Below are 23,100 nucleotides of genomic sequence, written 5' to 3'. Positions count from 1 at the left end.
AATAAACAATAAGAATCTATTTCTCACAATTCTGGAGGCTCCAAGGTCAAGGTGCTGACAGATTTGGTGTCCGGTGAGAGCCCACTGCCTGGTTCACAGACAGCCTTCCGGCTATAACTTCACACGGTGGGAGGAGGGTGGAAGTGCACTGGGATCTCTTTTTTTTTTTTTTAAAGATTTTATTTATTTATTTGACAGACAGAGACACAGCGAGAGAGGGAACACAAGCAGGGGGACTGGGAGAGGGAGCAGACTCCCTGCAGAGCAGGGAGCCCGATGTGGGGCTCGATCCCAGGACCCTGGGATCATGACCTGAGCCGAAGGCAGACGCTTAACGGCTGAGCCACCCAGGCGCCCCGGGATCTCTTTTATAAGAGCACCAATCCCATTCGTGATGGCCCCACCCTCCTGACCTAATCATCTCCGAAAGGCTCCGCCTCCTAATACCATCTACATTGGAAGTGTGGACATATGAATTCTGGGTGAACATATATATTCAGTCTATAGCATATACATCATCTCACTTAAAAGCAGAACAACTCCTTAAAGGTAGGCATTGTTCACATTTATAGATGAGAAAACAAATTTTGTGACTTATCCATATTCATAGAACCTATAAGTGAAAAACCTAGGAGTCAAACCCAACTCTGATTCCAAAGGCTGGATCCTCTCCAAGAGGGACTATTTGCTTTTGACACATATTTAATTAAATATTTCTCCCTTGAACAAAAAAAAAGATAGCTGTGCTTTTAATAATGTGATAATTAGGGGCTCCTGGGTGGCTCAGTCGTTAAGCGTCTGCCTTCAGGTCAGGTCATGATCTCAGGGTCCTGGGATCGAGCCCCGCATTGGGCTCCCGGCTCCGCGGGAAGCCTGCTTCTCCCTCTCCCCCTGCTTGTGTTCCCTCTCTCGCTGTGTCTCTCTCTGTCAAATAGATAAATAAAATCTTTAAAAAAAATAATGTGATAATTATAATAAATATTCAAGATAGTTTTTAAAAAATAAAAAGCAATTTTTTGGTTTAGAAACAAGTAGCACCAAGTTGCAGGCTTTGATTTAGGTTGGGTAAAGCCCACCTCGGGTCTTGGCCATGGAACAGCAGACTGCAGCTGCTGAATGTTTTGGAGGGCTCTGGGAGACTTCCAAAATGCCCCAAACACATGTTACCACAATTACATTTCTCTTCATTGACTGCTTAGTGCAATATATTTCACTTGCTCTCAATTATACCATTATCATTTCATTACCATTCAGAGCACAGATTTGCTGTTGATTTTTTTAAATCCCAATGAGATTCAATTTAGGCCACCAGATACAACTTTCAACTATCCCAAAGGGGCATGTTTGATCTGGTGTGTTGAGAAATCTTCTTTGATGCCATTACATATGGATATTTTCCACTTCTCTTTATTAGGGGCTGCTCAAAGCAAAGCAGATGACATTGACCATGACTGATAAACGATGGGATGTGGCTCTGTGTGTGTGATATAACATATATAAGATATATAAAAATATGGGGAGAAGGAGGTGCTATGGAAGCCAGTGGCTAAGTGAGCGATGAGCTTAGAACTAGTCACAAGTCAGCCGGGCAGGTGGCCACAGCTGATATTCAATTATTCAGATACTGAGAATCCAGGATGTGAAATTAACTTTTTTTCTATTTTAATTTCTTCTTCTTCTTTTTTTTGGTTACCTACCTTTTTCCCTCTAGCTACCTCTCTTTTCAACATTTCACTACTGATCAGCAGCTTCACTGGAGATTTAACAGAGAAAATATCAAGATAACAAGTTAAACCAGTCAATTTTGTTTGCTGACCGAATCTCTGATTCAAGGCATTGTGAGGAAGGTGGTGTGAACCATCAATTTAAAATGAGATTTCTTTTCTTTAATTATCTGTAAATTTTAATTACCCCTTATAGTTTCTGGTCTCTGTCTTTTCCTAGCTCGACATATTTAAAAAATGGTGTTAACTTCTATTTCATCTGCCTTGTACTTTTATAAAATATGATAAATATTGGCAGCTGTTGGCGAAAAGGCCTGTGTGAAATCTTAATCCCTTGGTACTGGGAGTCAGAAACAGATACTGTGTAGGACCAAATCCCTTGCTATTTGCTCAATCCCCCGACATGTATATTGTATTTTAAAGGTTGTAATGTCAGAATTCTCAGCTGTTTTTTTTTTTTAAGATTTTATTTATTTATTTGACAGAGAGAGACACAGCGAGAGAGGGAACACAAGCAGGGGGAGTGGGAGAGGGAGAAGCAGGCTTTCCGCTGAGCAGGGAGCCCGATGCGGGGCTCGATCCCAGGACCCCGGGATCATGACCTGAGCCGAAGGCAGTCGCTTAATAACTGAGCCACCCAGGCACCCCCTCTTGCTATTTTTAAATGATATGTTGTTTTCAGCCCCACAAACCATTTAAGCTGCTTATAAATGAAGCCGTTAGGGCACCTCAGGACGTGCTCTGCTCTGAGAGTGAGGGCCCGCTGCACAGCCCCCAGGGGTGGGCTGCGCTGTCTCAGAGAACACAGCCCCCAGGGCCCCCAGTCTCTGTGCCAATCCTGAGGCCAACCGCACCTTCACGGAGCCAAGAGACAAATCAGACAGTGCACTGCCTTTTTCTCACCCAAGTTCACTGCTTCTGACAGCCCTCCAGTTCATCATTTTGGACCTATTCAAGGGCATGCAATTTAATTGTTGTGCGTTGACAGCGGAACGTAGCATTATGATGCCTTTTACTAAGATTCTGTGGAATGTAAAACACATAAGAATATAAAAAGCAAGTCAGCTCCTAGAAACTTATTCTGGACAAAACACAACACAGCAGCTGCCGCATCTGCATCTCACAAATGCCGAGAAACACATATGCAGACTCCGCTCCGTGCTGTATCACCAATGCTGTTATTTTTCCTAAAAAAAAACAAAACAAACAAAAAAAGGTAGGTCATTTCCTACACCAGACCCTTTGCTTTATTTCAGTTGGCCCTTGCAGCAACCTGATGAAATAGGTAATAAGTCCATTTTACAGAGACAGAAATAAGGTTCAAAGAGGTTAAATCACTTGCTGAAAGTCTGTCATCTGGTAGGTGAGCCAGGAAGAAACACATCACATGGTCTGGATCTTCTCTGGCATTTCCACAGAGATTGTAGAAAAGGAGAAGTGAAACAAGCAGGGATCGAAGAACACCACATGGAGATGTATTCCTAAGACAGAAGTGGAGAAACAAGACTCTCTCGATCAGTCACCTGCAGGTGCTTATTGGTGAATTCAAAAGAGTGTAGGAAGGAGAAGACCTACTAATCAGCATAAACCTACCATCCCTGGGAAACTAACTGCACGTGAACGGGGCATTCAGCTAATTCGCTGGTAGGAGCAATGGCAGAGAGACACCTGAGAAGTAGGAGGTAGGGTCTGCTATTGACAATGATGTCCCCCCAAAACTCATGTTGAAGCCCTAACCTCCCCCGTGTGACGGTCTTAAAAGGTGGGGCTTTGGTTGGGTAAGTAGATTTAGATGTGGTTGTGAGGGTAGGGCTCTCATGATGGGATCTGTGCCCTCCTGAGCAGAGACATCAAGAGCTCTCTCTCGGGGTGCCTGGGTGGCTCAGTCGTTAAGTGTCTGCCTTCGGCTCAGGTCATGATCCCAGGATCCTGGGATCGAGCCCCGCATCAGGCTCTCTGCTCCACAGGAGGTCTGCTTCTCCCTCTCCCGCTCTCCCTGCTTGTGTTCCCTCTCTCGCTGTGTCTCTCTCTATCAAATAAATAAATAAATCTTTAAAAAAAAAAAAAGAGTTCTCTCTCTTTCTCCCTTGTCCCCCCATCCCCTGCCCATCATGGGATGACACAGCCAGAAGCTGGCTGTCTGCAAGCCAGAAAGAGGGCTCTCACTAGAAACCAACCATGCTGGCGCCCTGATCTCGGACTTCTAGACCCCAGAACTGTGAGAGGAAAAAAAAAGTCCATTTTTAAAGGCACCCAGTTTATGGTATTCTGTTACGGCAGCCCAAGCAGACCAAGACCATCCCTCCTACAAAGGATGCATAATCCAGACTAGGTGCCAATGTAAACCCAGAGACAGTGACTAATGCACAGGTATCTAAGGTGCTAAGCTAAAATTCTTATGATTTTGGAGAAGACTGAACAGTCAGGAAGGCCAATGAAGAGTTGAAACTTGAGTGGAGCTTTAAGTCATGAGAAGAGACAAAAAGGAGGGGGCCTTGCAGGTGGGAGTCTAGCGCAGGCCTAGTGATGAAGAAAAGACAGTGAAAGCCTGCGTCTGGGGTACTGTTTGGGTCTGTCAATGTGGGGAGACGCAGCAGACGCACTGAAAGGGAGGGGAGGACCTTCACGCTGTTAAATTTCTGTACGGTGAAGAGCTGACATCCTCAGATTGGGGAGAGCAATGGCACCGCCTCCCTGCGTCGCCGTGAGGACTGAATGGAGCGGCTCACGTGGAGCCGTGAACACAGTGCCCGGCACACAGCGTCCATCAGCAAGTGTCACCTGTCCGTGGCAGAGCAGGTTCGGGAAGGCCAACGCCTAGCTGGCTAGGGTGAGTTAGCTTCGACGGCAGCCCTCCGGGTGTCAGCTTCTTGGCAGAAATGCCCAACCAACAGACTGGCCACTGCTCAGGAGGGCTGCAGAGCGCCAGCCATCACGCTGGCTCAACTCACGGGCCCTCTGCGGGCTCCCCAGCTCCCTGCGGCTGCAGGCTCACTGGCAGGCTCGCTGGCAGCCGTCTAGAGCCTGGGCGGTGCTAGTCACAGCCCCTGAGGCATCAGGAGTTGCTGTGTGTCCGGCTCTGGGCTGCCCCAGTTGCAGAATCAGTCACTGCTTCCCAGAAAAAAGATATGAGTCCTCCTGCTAGATGTCAGCTAGTGCCCAGCTCTCCATGCCCCCGGTGTCTTGTCTGCCGAGAGGCAGCCGACTCCAAGTTGCAGAAGGAGCTCTGGACTGGAGGCTGAGGCCCTGCAAGGCCACTTTCCAGCTGAGTGAGCTCTGGGCCTCGGCCCTTTGAACTCCCTGCCTGTCCCCCATTCAGCAAACTGGATAGTGTAACCTCCCTACCCCCCCCAAAAAGAGCTGCTACAGGATCACACATGAGATAACATGTATGATTGTTTGAGCTAAAGTAAGTGGCAAAATGATATTAAATAAAAGAACTGTTTGTCCCGGATTCATGTATTCATTAGCTAAGGATGGAAAAGGAGACAAAACAAAACAAAATCCCTGCCCCACGGCACTTGCATTCTTGGGCCTGTATCTCCCGAGGATGTAGATGGTAGACAGCGAGGCAAAGTACCCTCTCTCCAGCAACTACTCTTGTTAGGAGTTATCTCCATTTTCAGTGTCTGATGTCTGCCTCTCCTGCCTTTCTAAAGTTGCCTTAAACCTGGACTTCACCTGGGTTCCAGATTTCCCTCTGGCTCCTCTGGATGCTTTGTTTGACTCGCTTTACTTGACTCTCTCCATCCTGGCTCCCAGCCTTGCTTGTCTTGCACCAAAGCTGCCAACATCTCAGCACAACAATTCCCATAAAATGCCCAGCTGGCAAATGGAAAACTAGGCACAGAGAACAACTCCAATAAGTTTATTTTGCATCCAGGCCATCAGAGTGATTACCCATGTGAAAGATGAGCACCCCGGCCAAGAACGGAGAGCACTCCTTTTGGCCAGCTGTGCCCTGTCTGCTAGCAGCATCCTTGGCTAGCTGCTTTTCTCAGCACATCTGGCACGACGGCTCTGGACTTTGGGGTTCGGAGCCAAGGAAAGCACCCAAGGGGATGGTCACTGTTGGTTTTCTGACATCATGATTACAGGCCTCAGAATAGCTCGTCAGTAACAGGGTGAGAGGTGGAGGTGGAGAGACCAGTTGGAAACCATGTCGGTGCGGAGTGAAGGGTTCTACCTACTCAAATCTGCTCAGATGGAAACAATAGCCATTTTTGGAAAGCGTCTCAGTGCATGGTTTTTATAGCAGCAGGTAGAAGGAAAAGCCTTCAGCTCCTAAGACACACTTCCAAGTCAAGCCAATTTGGTTGCCATGGTACCAAGGCTCCTACAAGGGGGAAAAAAGATGCATTTTCAAGCACTGTTTGAAATATCCAAATAAGTGGCAGTGCGATGGCTGGAAGTGCCCTGAGGCCCCTTCCACTCAAGGGAACAAGCATAGATGGGTGAGCCCTGTCTATGTGCTAGGCACATGGCGCTCGGTGCGGAATGGGAGCTGGTATGAAGACGATGCTGTCCACGCTCTAAGCCGTAGGGCCCAACAGGTTTAATAATCAAGTTTGGCATAGAAACACTTCACAAAGAGAGCTAACACATGAGGCAGGATGTGAAAGCTATGAAAGGAAAGGTACAAATATCCATTCATTTATTTACTCCTTTATTCAAAAAATACTTGAGTCCAAGCTCTCTTATGGGTGTAGGGTATCCAGTGATAAGAAAAAGAAACAGGATGCCTTCCTTTACAGACCAGGGCAGAGAAAGACCTGAGCAACAGATGACAGATTAGAGATAAATGATCATGATGATAAATCGACAGATAATCAAGAGATGATCAATGGATAGCTGGATGGATGGATGAAAGATAGACAGACAGATAAGGGATCACAAAGTGATGCTTGCCATGAAGGTAACCAGATAGGATTCTATGATAAAAGTGCTCCTTGAGCACAGAGGTAGGAAAAGTATTATAGCTGGAAGGAGAAGGGTAGGCTTCATGGAGGAGGTAGCATGTGAGCTCAGCCATGGATGATGAGTAGATTTTAACAAAAAGGGAGAGAATCAAGGGCATTCAGAGATAAGAAATTGAACACCAGCACAGGGGTAGAAAAGTGCCAGTAGGACTTATGGATGGCAGAATGGCTGGGTTCAACTACAACGTAAGGAGCAGGCTAGAAGGAAGAAGTGACCAAGGTCTATGCTAGGACAGCAGAGCACAGCGGTTAGGACTTGGTTCTGCAGCCAGCCTGCCTGGTTTGGCCACATCCTTTGGCAAATGACTTAACTTCTTCATTAATTCAGTTTCCTTCTAGGCAAACCAGGGATTAGAGAGTTATTTTAAGGATTAAATGATTTTACAATTCCAATGTGTAAAGTAGTAGCGGCACAGAGCAATGCCTGCGAAGACTCAGCGGAAAGGGGTTTCCAGGAAGGGCCCAGCTAACAGTGCTGGCGGAAAGCAAGAGCGCAGGCCCCCCGGCAAAAACCCTGGGGAAATGTCCCTGGTATGACTAAAAAGGCCCTTTATTTGGAGGTGGATGGAGGAAGGTAAGGCTTTCAGGACCCTGCATTCTTTCAGATTTAAATCTTTTTTTTTTTTTTTAATTAATTTATTTATTTTTATTATTATGTTATGTTAATCACCATACATTACATCATTAGTTTTTGATGTAGTGTTCCATGATTCATTGTTTGTGTCTTCTCTTCTCGACCTTGCTGCAAGTTTGGGCCGTAGGCCTGTGTCTCAGATCTCCAGGCACTAGACCCACCACCAGACAGAGGCTTCCTGCGGCTGCTCTCTGTGTGGAAGGAGCTGAGCCACTGCTGTGGGTGGAACGCTGTGCATTCTGTGCGGTGGAACAGGAAACGCACTGCATTTCTCTGGGGAGCGACGTGCCTCACTGGGATGGGGCAGCCATTTTATAATGAACATGATCTCCGAATTGACCACCACTATCAGGGGACCAGGAAGCACATCTACCCATCTCACCACTTCTGTAGTCACAGCTAGATGGCCTCAGAAAGACCCCAGAAGCCAGGCAGGCAGTGGCCGTGGGCTGCACCCACCAGCGTGGGGCCCACTGAGAGCAGAAGCCCGCTCCCTCTGAGCCACAGGGCCTGGGGACGCTAGAAGGAGAGATGCTGGGTTTGGCTAAATGTAAGGAGCAGCACGGGAAAACGAGAGAGAGGAAGAGGTTACAACAGAGAGACAAGACTCCCATTCTCAAGCTGCAAAACCAGGCTGTGACCCAGAATCAAGACCGACATATATTTGGATGAGCTGAGCTAATTCAAATGCAGTAGGAGTTTGTTCCTTAAGGCTGAGTCCTCACATCTTTTTTGTGATTTACCTTTGTGAACTGGTAGCGAGGCTGGATCTCCAAAGCGGATGATTAGGCAGCGTGAGCAAAGTTAAAGGGGTTTTACAATTTACTGGCAGAGTAATAAAATATAAATATGACTAGAGTTTGGTTTAAGGATTAAATGACTTCATACAACTCACGCGTGTGAAGTAGTATCTGGAACAGAGCAATGCATCCTTCCCCTTCCTATCTACACTGGCACAATACCTGTACACATTTATTATGGAAACTATGCCCTATAAACAAAGTGAAGGAAAGCTTCTGAGGTGGAGGATCATTCATCGCAGAGAAGCCACACAACTTTATAGGAGCCAGTCATCTCTGGAAGCCTCGATTTTCGCATCTGCAAAATGGTGAGGCTGAACTGGGAGATCCCCCAGGTTGCTTTGCGACATATAGAGTCTAGGAACTCAGGGGACTGTGTTGTCCTCAGATCTGCCAACAGCATTCCTCGGTGTAATTTCAGGGATACGGAAGCAGTCAGAAATTTATAATATTGTCCTTACATATAAGAAAAGGCCTTTGCTTCATTTTGTTCTAAAATCACAGTGTCTGCAGGCATCGTTTAACTTGTTAAGAGCAAATCCCTTTACTGACGACCTTAGTACCAAACCAATAATTGTGCTCATTAGAGATGGTCCTCATGCAGCCAAAGCCTGGGTAGGATTCTAGGGCCTCGTTCTCTCTTTCTTCTCACCACAGGGTCATTCTTCGTTCATGTTCTTATGACTGTAAGAGCTGTGTTTGTTATAGAATGTCCTATTGTTCAGATTTTTTTAGTAATTCAATAAGACTTCCCCACCATTTAAATTAAATCAACTGAGGCAATATCAGCAAAATGGTGGTACAGGCATTTCTAACGCCTTTCCCATCCCTGAAACATTAATTTGAACAACTATCCATGCACAAAAATACCTTCACGAGATCTAAGGACTCCAGGTGAGGAATTATAGCACTTGGATGAAGCACAGAAATAAGAAAAAACACACTGAGAAAGGTAGAAAACATAAAGTCACATTATACCCAACACCCCTCCCCCAAGCCTGGGAAGCCCAGCTCTGAGAGCGACACCCTTTCTATAGAAGAAGAGTGAAGCGGGTGCCTGATTTCACTGCAGACCCCAGCACTGGCCCACCCCACTGCCAGGCTGACTCCAGAGACCCGAAGTGGCTTCCAGTATGCCCCTTTGAACCCACGCCCCCATACACCCCAGCACTGGCCTGATCTCATGGGCGGCTCCTGTGGCTCCAGGTTCTCGATCAGCTCCTGCAAACCCAGACTGCAAGTGGGCACCGATGAACACAGGCTCCCAGATGGGCCCAGCACCAGACTGACCGCTGCGGCCCAAGGCCCCTGCCAAATTAGCCCCCACAGAGCTAGACTCCAACCGGATCCCATGGACCCACTCTCCCCATCTGCTCTAGCACCAGACTAGCCCCGCAGACCCAACCAACAGGATAACACTCAGTGGGGAAAAGGATAGTCTCTTCAATAAATGGGTGCTGGGAAAACTGGATATCCACATGCAAAAGAATGAAATTGGGTCCCTATCTTACACCACTAATAATAATTAACTTAAAATGGATTGAAGATTTAAATGTAAGGCCCAAAACTATAAAACTACTAGAGGAAAACATAGGTAAAAGTTTCCTTGATATTGGTCTTTGCAATGATTTTTGGATATGACACCAAAAATGTAAGCAACAAAAGCAAAACTCAACAAGTGAAACTGTATCAAACTAAAAAGCTTCTGTACAGCAAAAGAAACAATCAACAAAAAGGAAACCTATGGACTGGAGAAAATATTCATAAAGCATCTATCTGGTAAGGAGTTAATATGCAAAATATACAAGCAATTCAATTCAATAGCAAAATAAAAATAATAATAATAACAATATGATTAAAAATGGGCAGAGGATCTGAGTAGACACTTTCCCAAAGACAAACACATGACCACAGGAACATAAAAAGATACCAGGTATCATTAATCATCAGGGAAATGCAAATCAAAACCACAGTGAGAAATCACTTCACACCTGTCAGAACGGCTATTACCAAAAAGACAGGAAACAACAAGTGTTGGCGAGGTTGTGGAGAAAAAGGAACCCTCTTACACTGTTGGTGGGAATGCAAACTGGTGCAGCCATAGGGAAAACAGTATGGAGGTTCCTCAAAAAGTTAAATATAGGGGTGCCTGGATGGCTCAGTCAGTTGAGCATCCAACTCTTGGTTTTGGCTCAGGTCATCATCTCAGGGTCGTGAGATTGAGCCCCACTTTGGGCCCTGTGCTCAGCAGGGAATCTGCTTGAGATTCTCAGTCTCTCTCTCTCTTCCCCTCTGTCCCTCCTGCTGTTCACGCCCTCTCTCATATAAATAAATAAATCTTTTTAAAAAAAAGTTAAAGATAGAACCACTCTATGATCCAGTAATCGCACTATGGGGTATTTACCCCCAAATACAAAAACACTAATTCAAAGGGATACATGCATCCCTATGTTTACTGTAGCATTATTTATAATAGTCAAACTATGGAAGCAGCCCAAGTGTCCATTGATAGATGAATAGATAAGAAGTGGTGTATATATATAATGGAATATTATTCAGGCATAAAAAAAGAATGAAATTTTGTCATTTGCAATGATATGGATGGAGTTAGAGAGTATAATGCTAAGCAAAATAAGTCAGAGAAAGACAAATACCATATGATCTCACTCATGTGTGGAATTTAAGAAACAAAACAAATGAACAAAGGGGAAAAAAAAAAGAGAGAGGCAAACCAAGAAACAGATTCTTAACTAGAGAGAACAAACTGATGGTTACCAGAGGGGAAGTGGGTGGGGGAATGGGGGAAATAGGTGATGGGGATTAAGGAGTGCACTTGTCATGATGAATACCAGTTGATATATGGAATTGTTGAATCACTATATTGTACACCTGAAACTAATATAACACTGTATGTTAACTATACTGAAATTTTTAAAAAGAGACAAGATAACAAATGTTGGCAAGGATGTGGAAAATGGAACGCTTGTGGATTGTTGTGACTAAGTCACATGGGAAAACAGTATGGAGGTTCCTCAAAAAAATTAAAACTAGAACTACCATCTGATCCAGCAATTCCACTTCTGAGTATATATCCAAAGAATATGAAATCCTATCTCAAAGAGGTATCTGCAACCCCATGTTTACTGCAGCATTATTCACTATAGCCAAGATCTGGTAACAACCTAAATGTCAATCAATGGATGAACGGATAAAACAAAATGTGGTGTGTGTGTGTGTGTATATTTCATATATATATATGAAATTTACTTATATGTGGAATCTAAAAAAGCCAAACTTATACAAATAGATAGTAGAATAGTGATTACCAGGGGCTAGGAGGTGGGGATAATGGGGAGATAATTGTCAAAGGGTATAAACCTTCAGCTGTAAGATGAGTAAGTTCTGGGGGTCTAATGTACAGCACATCACTACGGTTAACAATACTGTATTATATACTTGAAAGCTGTTAATAGAGCACATCGAAATGTTATCACCATACACACAAAGAAATGGTAATTATGTGAGGAAATGGAGGCGTTTATTAACCCTATTGTGGTAATCATTTTGCAATATACACGTGTATCAAAATCATGTTGTACACCTTAAACTTAAAAAAAATTTAATCTTTGAGGTCAAAATAAATAAATTTTTAAAAATTAATTAAATCAGCTGTATCTAAAAGGCCTGAAAGTGACAACAGAGTCAGAAGAAGATTATCCCAGGGAAAAAGGCAGGGGCAGGGAGGTACAGTGGAAAAAAGGAAGACAATGGGAAAAGGGAGAATTCAAAGGGGATAAAAACAAGCTTTCCATAGTTCTTTCATGGTTATTTATTTTCTTTATGCATTCTGAACTCTTTTCAGAAATGCAATGTGACAGAATTTAACATCTGGTCATAAATTGCACATTTTCCGACTTGATGATGATCACCACTAGGAGGTATTATAGTCTCTGGCTGCTGAAAATAATTTACTTACAAAAATAACAATCATGTTTGTTACTTATTTTTCACAGTTCTTAAGTCATCTGCAAAGTTGTCAGTAGCATTTAAATTAATGAAAGAATAAAATGTTACACTCCCAGTGCTAGAAAGACCTTTCTGGTATCAGATATACCCATTGTCATCCAGACATCCTTCTAGAGATGGGTGGCTTATTTCCTCTGATGATAGCCTATTCCATCTTAGCTATTAGAAAAATGCTTCCTTTCTTGGGACTCAAATCCATCTCCTTCATTTTCTACCAACTGGTCCTACTGTTCCCCATTTGGACCATGTATGGCGAGTCTCTCATATCACAAAATTCTCCCATATTTTGAGTTAACACCATCTACTCTGTGTCTCCAGGCTCCCCTAGGTCCAATGGTTTCTTGTAGCTCACAGTGTTCAAGCTGTTCAACATCCAGTCATTTTCCTAGCAGACCCCTCCCCCAGTTTACGTCTATCTCAAAGTAGCCCAAGTTCACATTAGCTCTTCATCAGACACACCACGATGTTGACTCATATTGAGTTTACTGTCAATTTAAAACCCCTAAGTCTTGTTCACATGTACTACTGCTGCTGGTTCTCTTAAGTCTTTTGGAAACTAAAGGCAGGGCCCACATTATTTCCTATTTAAATTTATCATCTTAGGTGAGGTCCATTACTCCCAACTGTCAAGGTCTTTTTTTTTTTTTTTTTTTGGCCGTCCAATATATTAGTTACTCCTAAAAGTTTCATGACACCTACAAATTGAAAAGCGCACTTTTTAAAACTTGACCTAATTCATTGATCAAACTGTTTGCACTCCAGGATCCATGTCCTTTATTTATGGGCATTAGTTACAAGCACAATTCTGGTATCACTCATCTTACATCTCCCAGTCTGCTTGCCAACACTTTGCTACGAGACCTTAGTAAATGCCTCAAGAACTGTAGATTTATATGGAAAATACTATCCAAATATTTAAAAATTAAGGAAAATCAACTTCTGAGATGACTTATTTTGAGTAAACATAAACTGGCTCCGACTTATCACTGACTACTTTTTCTAATTTTCACAAACCAACCTTTTCATCATCTATACTAAAGTAAAGCATGGAACAGATATAGAACTCACTACCCTAGAATCTTTACAATCTACTTCCTTCCTTTTTACACCTGGACACTGCATATTTCTTCCCCCAGTCCTGGGTGCTTCTCTTGTCCTTCCATCTCTTAAAGATTCTATAGAAAATCAGTGATTGCACTGCCTGGTTCTTGAGCCCACAGGATGAACTCATCCAGGTTAGAATCCATGAATTCTCAATTCTCTGTTATTAATTAAGGTTCATTCTCCCAGTCTTAAGACAAAGATAAGCACTGTGGGCCCAAGGAGGAGGTCTATTCAGACCATCCCTCCTTGTTATTCTTTCTTTCCCAGCCTAACTAAAATGGCTTTTAGTGTTGCCACTAGTTTTCACCAGGATCAGCTGATCTGAACCCTCAGCCTTCTGGGTACTGTTCTTACACATGGCTGCTACTTTGTCATACTCTCACTGGTTACATGTCCTTCTGTCCATCTTTAGTACATGTTCTCTTTGTCTCTTAGTTCTTGAGGAAGCTCCCGGGGCATTCATAGCTCAATTGCAAATGATCTCAATAATGAAAGAAAGAGGATCCTTTTTTAAATATTTGTTCTTAAAAAATCTTTTCTTCCGTCAAAAACTAATGATGTATTATATGGTGACTAACATAACATAATAAAATAAAATTTAAAAAAATCTTTTCTTCCATGTTGAGTTAATTTGCAAGTGATTGAATTCCTTTTTTTTAAATTGAGGTATAACTGACAAACAATATTATATTAGTTTCATGTGTGCAACATTGCAATTCAACATTTGTGTACATTGTGAACTAATCACCACAGTAAGTCTACTTACCATCTGTCACCATAAAAAATTAATACAATATTACTGTTTTCCTCATGCTGTACTTTACATCCCCTGACTTATTTATTTTATAACTGGATGTTTGTACCTCTTGACCCCTCTTCATCCATTTCACCCTCTCCCAACCCCTTGCCCTCTGGCCAGCACTACTATGTTCTTTGTACCTGTGAATTTGGGTTTTTTGTGTGTGTTTGTTTTTTTTTTTTTTAGATTCCACTTATAAGTAAAATCATGCAGTATTTGTCTTTCTCTGACTTATTTTACTTAGCATAATATCCTCAAGGTCCATTCATACTTTTGCAAATGGCAAGATTTCACTCTTTTTTATGGCTAAGTAGTATTCCATTGTGTATGTATACCACATGTTCTTGATCTATTCATGTATCAATGGACACAAGTTGTTTCCATATCTGGGCTACTGTAAATAATGCTTCAATCAACATGGGGGTGTACATATCTTTTTTTTTTAAAGATTTATTTATTTATTTTGAGAGGGGTGGTGGGCAGAGGGAGAGAGAGTCTCCAGCAGACTCCATGCTCAGCACAGAGCCTGATGTGGAGCTCGATCTCACGACCGCGAGCTCATGACCTGAGCCAAAACCAAGAGGCATGCTCAGCTGACTGCACCACCCAGATGCCCCTATATCTTTTCAAATTAAAGTTTTCATTTTCTTCAGAAAGATACACAGAAGTGGAATTCCTGGATCATATGGTAGTTCTAGTTTTAACTTTTTGAGGAACCTCCATACTGTTTTCCATAATGGTTGTACCAATTGACATTCCCACCAGCAGTGCACAAGGGTTCCCATTTCTTCATATCCTTGCCAACACTTGTTATTTCTTGTCTTTTGATAACAGCCATTCTGATTAGTGTGAGGTGATCTCATTATGATTTTGATTTGCATTTCCTTGATGGTTAGTGATGTTGAACACCTTTTCATGTCCCTATTGGCCATTTGTATATCTTCTTTGGAAAAATGTTTATTCAGATCCTCTGCCCATTTTTCAATCAGGCTGGTCTTTGTTATTGAATTGCATGAGGTTTTTATGTATTTTGCATATTAATCCTTTATTGGATATATGATTTGCAAATATTTTCTCCCATCCAGTAGGTTGCTTTTTCATCTTGTTGATGGTTTCCTTCATTGTGCAGAAACTTTTTAGTCACGTAGTCCCATTTGTTTATCTTTGCTTTTGTTTTCCTTGCCTTTGGAGTCAGATCCAAAAAAACACCACTAAGACAAATGTCAAGAAGTTTACCACCCATGTGTTCTTCTAGGAGTTTTATGTTTTCAGGTCTGACATTCAAATCTTTAGTCCATTTTGAGTTAATTTTTTGTGTATGGTGTAAGATAGTAGTCAAGTTTCATTCTTTTGCGTGTGGCTGTCCAGTCTTCCCAACACTATTTATTGAAGAGACTGTCCATTCTCTATTGTATATTATGGCCTTCTTTGTCATAAATTAATTGACCATATATGTGTGTTTACTTCTGGGCTCTCTATTCTGTTCCATTGATGTATGTGTCTGTTTTCATGTGAGTACCATACTGTTTTGATTACTACAACTTGTAGTATAGTGTAGTTTTATAGTATAGTATTATAATTTGAAATCAGAAAGCAGGATACCTCCAGCATTGTTCTTTTGAGGTATTTTTTGAGACCTTCCTAACATCACTGAGCCCTTTTTCCTGCTAGAATTGGATGCCATGGAATAGTATCTACTGCTTTTTCTGACCTTTCTGTAGCCTGCCTTGCTCAAGTCTAGGGTTCCTCTGTGTAGGCTTCTTTAATTTTGTTCTGATGAACTCTAAGAATAGCATCACTTTCTTCTAGAATGCGTTCTTGTCCTGCTCATCAATCTGGGTCTTCCTTATTGGAGAGAAATCTGTCCATCTCATCACTTCTTCTATATGTTAGAGATGACTTTGACAGCAAAGCACACCAATGCATTGTCTGGCATCTGTTTTTCAGATGAATGAGTCTGTCTATATAGGCCCAAATATTTGAAGTCTCCCAGTGTTACTCTGTCTTGCATTTCTCCTAGTCTATGCCCATGGTTTCACCAGGCGCTAACAAAAATTATGATCTGGTTAAAATGAGGATTTAGAGGAAAGGTACAGATGGGAAATACAGGGACCCTGCAAAGATGTGCTCATGAGTTATGCCCAGAAGGCAGTAATTTTGCTTAATCACTTGTTTTCAGGTAGTCATAGATCCCCTTTGCTCTATATGAAATACAGAGAAAAAGGAGAGGGAACAGGTTTATGCTGAGAAGAATCAGTTAACCACTGAGAGGTATGGTTTAGTCCAGTACTGTACTGTCCAACCAAAATATAACAGGAGCCACACACGTAAATTTTCTAGTAGCCACAATAAAAAAGGTAGAAAGAGACAGGTGAAATTAATTTCAATAACATTTTATTTAACCCAATATATCCAAAATACTATCATTTCAGCATGTAATTGATATAAGAAGTTGCTGTGAGATATTATACATTTTTATACTAATTCTTTGAAATCTGGTGTACAGTTCCCACACACTTCAATTCAGATGCTACATTTTCATCAGAAATACGTGACATGTATTTAGATTTCATAAAATTTACAGTTGAAAAAGAAGATTCTTAGATCCAAGTTGTTCCAAACATACTTTAGAATTTTTCCAATGGCTGGATCCAGTATTAGGTTTCAAATTTAAATTACTTAAAACTAAATAAATTTAAAATTTCATCCCTCAATTGCACCAGTGGCATTTCAAGTGCTCAATAGTTACATGTGGCTGGTGGCTCCCAAACTAGACAGCACAGTGTAGAGATGTTAGGTCTGATAACCCCTTTTTTTTAGCAAGAGTTCCTTAGACTCAACACGTTAATAGTAATCTTTAAGCCAACATCTCATGATTTAGAAAATGCAAATTGACAAAAAGTGAGGTATTCAGCAATTCTTTTAAACAATTTCGTTTTACTCATCACAGTAATGCCTGCATATATTTGAAAAAAAAAAAAACAAAAACAAGTATCTCAAGAGAGCGTATTTGTTTTTATAAAAGAAGCACACACTCCTTAGTACACATGTGGATCTAAAAACCCACTGTAGTAACTCTTGCCACACCCCAGGAGCCCTCATGCCACAAGCTAGAATCTACTGGCTAAAGGCTCCCCTGTACCCCAAAACTGGGCATTAGAAATCTGTACTGGTTCAAATGCAAGAGAAAGCTCTCGAGCTGTTATCAACCTTTAGCGTGCTCACAACAATTAATTATCAAGTGTTGGCAAGCCAACAACCTAACACAGAACCAAGACATTTTCATTGGAATGAGGATGGGGAAAAAGAGAGAAATCTGGGATCAGGGGCCACATGGGCTAAGCAAGCCTGTCTGCAACAGATGAAGTGGTGAACTAGCAAAACAGTAACCCCATAAGCTGCCCACTTTCTCTCTGCTGCCTCAGGTGGACTGATAAACCCTGCACCCTTGCAATGCTCGTTATATTTTTATTTATCCATTCAACCAACGTGCATGGAGATGCCACCACATGTGGATCACTGTGTTAGGGAAGGGGCAGGTAGGACAGGGTGAGGACACAAAGAGGTACACAATTCACGCCTTGTCCTAAAGCCACTGCCTTTATTCTCTGGTTCTAATCACAAGGTAGAAAGTAGAGGCAGCATAAGGGAAGTGTAGTAAATGATACGGGAAACACACTGATATTTCCCAGGAAGAAAATATTAATATTGACCAGAAAGGCTGGGGAAATGTGGGGGGCAGGGATGATTTTAGTGTCTGGTCCTGGACACTGAATGATGGTCATGGTGAGTGATGATGTTTCAGGAAGGGCACAAAGTCCAGTGTAAGAAGACATGTGGAAAAGCATGGGAGGGAACACTGAGAAATTCAACTCAGTTAAAACACTGTACGGGTGAAAGAGAGAACTGAGATTCACCAGGAAGGCTGAGGTCAGCCTTGGCTGCCAGGCTAGGAGTTAGGCTCCATGAAGAAGAACACTGGGGCCATAACATCATTTGAACACAGGATTTAGACATATGTATGCATTTATGCAAATGTGCAGGTTTATACTGATGAAATGATGCTGATGATGACGACAATGATGACAAACATTTATTGAGCAATTATGTGTGCCAGGCCCTGTTCACGATGCTTTACAAGCATTATCTCATTTAATCCCTCTAACTATGATGGAGAGGAGAAGGGAAACACCAAGCTGCTCATTTTGGAATACGGTGAGACAAAAGAGAACAGACGACAACAATACCAAACGATAAATCCAATAACACAAGCCAAAGAGAGTTCTTATAAATTTGTAAGAGTTCTAGAGCATTCGGTACAAAAAATAAAAGGCGACACACGGGAAGAGGCAGGAGGAATCGGTTATAAATACAACATGCACCTGTCGGGTTCACCTCCCCTGGAGTACCATGAAGATGGTCCAAAGAAGGTCAGGCATGGCTGTGAAGATAGAGCCAGCAGCCGGGGGCTCCAGCCCTGGAACCAACGAGCCTCAGCTGCCCTCCCGTCAGTTGGTCACCTTCATGGCCCCCACTGAACCCTGCTCACAAGGAAGATGCCAGGTTAAGACCACTCCTACTCAGGATTCACATCCTCTGGGAAAGGCTAGACTGCAGATTCCTGGGCCCCATCCCAGACTGATCAGATCCAAATCACCGGGGGTAGGTTTTTTAGAAATTTGTGTTTTTAATATACCACAAAGTTACTCCTCACCTACTAGGAACTGGGTACCACTGGCTCATATATTGGCTAGGCCACTCCTACCCCAGAAGCGAAAAACACAAAACAAAGGGGCTACTCAAGGCTGGAGAGCCGTTAACTACACAGTGAAGCAAGCCCTTTGCGCTGCGTAGTGAACCCGTATTTCACATTCACACTGCTGCCTGAGGCCTGGGCCCCTGCATCCTTGTAGTTTCTTTTACCTTTCTCCATTCTGGCTCCACTCTTCAGAAGGTGTAATGCCCAACATGCGTACTATTCATTCTTCCTCACCCTCGTCTCTCAAGTCTGGCCTATTGATACCACCAAGTAATTCCCACACTACTAGAATGGAGAGAGCCATGCGTGGGCAGGTAGTTTTATTCCTGTCATGTTTCTGCAAAAACTGCATTAGTGTGTATTTGCTCGTCCCCCTTCCAATTAGGCTGTAGCTTGCTGAGGGATCATATCCCCTGTACTACTTCTATGTTACATGTTTAGCAAGCACTCGGTGGAGAGCCCCAGGTGAGGAAGAAAAAGGCTTCTTTACCAAATAGGAGAACTCAGATCTAGTGTCTATTTCTCACCACATACATGGAAGGCACAGTAACAAAGCTACACCAGGTCAGCTGACAACCTGCAACCAAGTCCACGAGCAATGTGGACCCCATGTGTGTGCAGGCTAAGAGGCCTCCAGCAAGCAGGGAACATGCCATATCCTCCAATTAGAACACGTGCTCTACAGCTTTTCCCTCAATACAGCCACTACTGCTCTATGCTCAGAGGGGAAGCTGGGGAAAGAAGCAGGAGGGGGACTAGAGGGAGAAGGGAATCAAGGAGGAAAGTGGGTGTCCAACCCTGGCTCAACCCCAGTCTACTGTTCTGTCCCCAAGAGCAGAGAGCTGGCCACTCTGGGGCATGTATGAGACTCCTTAGCTGCCCTGGGCTCAAGGAAAGGCTCAAAACTCAGGCACTTTGGAGCTGAACCCCCCAGGGGCAAATCCCAGCTCCACGACCTACTGACTGTGTATTCTCGGGAAGGTCATGTGTCTTCTCAAAGGTTCCAATTCCCATTTGTGAAATTCATTCAAATATATGTGAAGCCACTCCTAGATATTTACAAGAGAGAAATGAAAATATATATCCTCAAGAAGACTTGTACATCAATGTTCCTAACAGCTTTATTCATCAGAGCCAATGACTCTAAATGGCCCATACATCCATCACCGGGGGGTTTGATAAATTATGGTACCTCCATATAATGCAATACTATTCAGTAATAAAAAGGAACAAACTACTGGTACACACAATAACATAGGTGAATCTATGTTTTACATTTATATCATTTATTTATACATCTGTCAAAATTCATCAAACTGTCCACTTACATGGGCATGTTTTATTGTATTTAAATAACATCTCAGTGAAGTTTATTTACATCTAGCACTGCCATGTGCCGAGTGCTGTTCTAGGGGCTGAAATACAATAAAGAACAAAAGAAAGTCCCTACCCTCACCGAGCTTACTTTCTAAAGAGAGAAGACAATCAATGCATAAAAATAGAATCACTTCATTGTGATGAACATCATAAGCAAAATAAAGCAGGGTAAAGGGATAGAGACAGAAATGCTATTTTAGATACAGGATTAGAGAAGGTCTCTCTGAAGAGACATTTGAGCAGAGACTTCGGTGAAGTGAGATAAAGAGAGAGAGAGGAGAGGGAGAAGAAGGAGGAAAAGGAGGAGGGGGTGGGGGAGGACATCTGGGGAAGAGCATCCCAAGTACCTGAACAGGAAGTGCAAAGGCCCTGAGGCAGAGCCGTGTTGGGATGGTTGAGAGCTAAGTCTGGGGAGGTTCTATGGCTGAAGCCAAGTGAGCAAGGTTGAGAGGGGAAGACTGAAGATTGGATCCTGCAGGGGCTTGGAAGACTGCCAGGAATTCAGGATAAAGTATGTTGGAGAGTGAGTGGAGGCTTTTGTTTTTTGTTGTTATTTTGTCTTCTTTTAGTGAGAAGGAAAATGATTTGATACGATCTGATTTATGCTTTAAAAGCATCAAGCTGGGGCACCTGGGTGTTGCAGTCAGTTGGGCATCCAACTCTTAGTTTTGGCTCAGGTCATGATCTCATGGTCTTGGGATCGAGCTCTGCATCTGGCTCCATGCTCAGTGGGGACTCTGCCTGGGTTTCTCTCTCTCCCTCTGCCTCTGCCTCTCCACACCCGCCCGTACTCTCTCTCTCTCTGAAATACATAAATAAATCTTTTAAAAAATAAAATAAATAAGTAATAAACAATGAATCATGGAACACTACATCAAAAACTAATGAAATACTGTATGGTGACTAACATAACATAATAATAAACAAATAAAATAAAAGCATCAAGCTGGTTGCTCTGTGTAGGAGAGACAGGAGTGGGTAAAGACACAGCAGAAGTCAGGAGGCACCGTGGCATCCAAGCGAGAGGGGACAGGGACCTGGACGGGGATGTGCCGTGGAGGCAGAAGAAGGTGCTCAGGGTAAATCTGGGGAGTAAACATTATCTACTTCATAGGCTGGCTCTGAAAAAAAACTGAAAAGTACCCCGTAGGCTCTAAATACCTGAAAAATACTTTGAATACTCTAAGCACCTGAAATAGTGCTTAGAATAAATAGTACTTAGAATATTCTAAGGAAAATAGAACTGTGCTTAGAGTATGCTAAGCCCCTGAGAAGTGCTTAGAACAGCACCTGGTCCATAACGAAGTAGCCCCATGAGCTAGGACTATCACTCCCGTGTGGTAAAATAACAGTCCTCCTCCCCCGGGAGAAGGAAGTGCTCCATTCTTTTTGGCCAAAGGGTTGTGAGTGGGTCTCATCTCCACAAGTTTAATGACTGCTACAGGGCTGGGGGCTGTGACAGAAGCAAAATTTACCAAAGTGTTAAAACTCAGTTAAAACAATTCCTTTTTCCCCACAATGCCATTGCCCTTGCTTCAACAGTCATGACAAGGAGACTAAGTAAAAATTCTCGTGAATATTACTCTGGGGCAGGAATGAAGGACTTCAGGTCCATCTGGGTCCTGGGCTGAATCAAGCCAAGTCACCATGTTCCTGCAGCCTTTTTTCACACTAGCACAACAAAGAGTTTTATTTGCGGAGACAGGACTGAATTTGATTCATTTCAACCTTGTCTAAAGCCCTCTCTATGGGTCAGCTAGAGATACTGTCAAATTGTAAGTGAGCCAAACAGAGGCAGAGAGAATCTGCCAGAGGAGAAACCCTGGGCACGTTTCCCTTCTGCTGCTAGAGATGGAGATCACAGGTAGGGAGCAGTGCCCCAACCACTGGAGTGGCCAGCAAGGGCCATACCTGCGCCCCCGCCCCCAGCACTTTCTGGGGACCTGGCAGCTCAATCCTTTGTGGTTAATCTGGACAAGTCCATGAAGTCGACATTATTATCTGCATTGTAGCAAGGAAGAAAGCAGAGCTCAGAGCAGATTTCTAAGTTGCCAGTGGTTACTCAGCCAGGATCTGGACCAAATCTGACTCCAACCTCTTTCCATTACTTTAATCTGCCGGCATAAAAGGAAGTAATCAGAGGCAAAGAGTCCCCTGATGCTGTTGCTGAGGTAAACGGCAGTAACATAGTCTTTTGCCTCAGGCAGCTTCAAATATGGCTTCCTGGCTGCACTGGCATAAAAAGAGCTTGGACACAGCCCTCTTTCTAGCGAAGTGTCCCATCTGGTCTGACTCAAGTTTGCCACTCACGTGAAGTACTGCCCATCTAAAAGACCCAAAACATGATTTGGTTCAGTGGTGGGAGTGGAGGCGTAGCGAACACCGCATGTATGTTTTAAAATGGTAATTAAAAGTGAGTGAAAGGAGGTTATTTATTAAAATATTCATAAATCAATTCTACATTTTCTAGCATATTTAGAAGATTACTGCTCATTTTATTTTTTTTAAAGGTTTTATTTATTTATTTGACAGAGAGAGACACAGCGAGAGAGGGAACACAAGCAGGGGGAGTGGGAGAGGGAGAAGCAGGCTTCCCGCCGAACAGGGAGCCCGATGCGAGGCTCGATCCCAGGACCCTGGGATCATGACCTGAGCTGAAGGCAGATGCTTAACGACTGAGCCACCCAGGTGCCCCAAGATTACTGCTCATTTTAAAGAGACATTATAAAATAACATAAAAGACAAAAATACAGCAAGTTCAGAAATCTGGATGGGTTAGGCAGAACTAGATTCTTCCCACCCCCCTCTTCCTCTCAAAAAAAAAAAAAAAAAAAACAAGGGTGTCTGGGTGGCTCAGCCAGTTAAGCGTCTGCCTTTGGCTCAGGTCATGATCTTAGG

General features: G+C 43.0%; 1 protein-coding gene across 1 annotated transcript in view; it reads right to left on the bottom strand.

Annotated features, from left to right (window-relative positions):
* Positions 1-23,100, bottom strand: part of RYR3 (ryanodine receptor 3) — a 503,714-nt gene that overhangs the window by 438,505 nt on the left and 42,109 nt on the right.

This window comes from Halichoerus grypus, chromosome 8 (genome assembly GCF_964656455.1).
Source record: "Halichoerus grypus chromosome 8, mHalGry1.hap1.1, whole genome shotgun sequence".
Taxonomy (NCBI): Eukaryota; Metazoa; Chordata; class Mammalia; order Carnivora; family Phocidae; genus Halichoerus; species Halichoerus grypus.
This window is presented reverse-complemented; position numbering and strand designations above follow the sequence as displayed.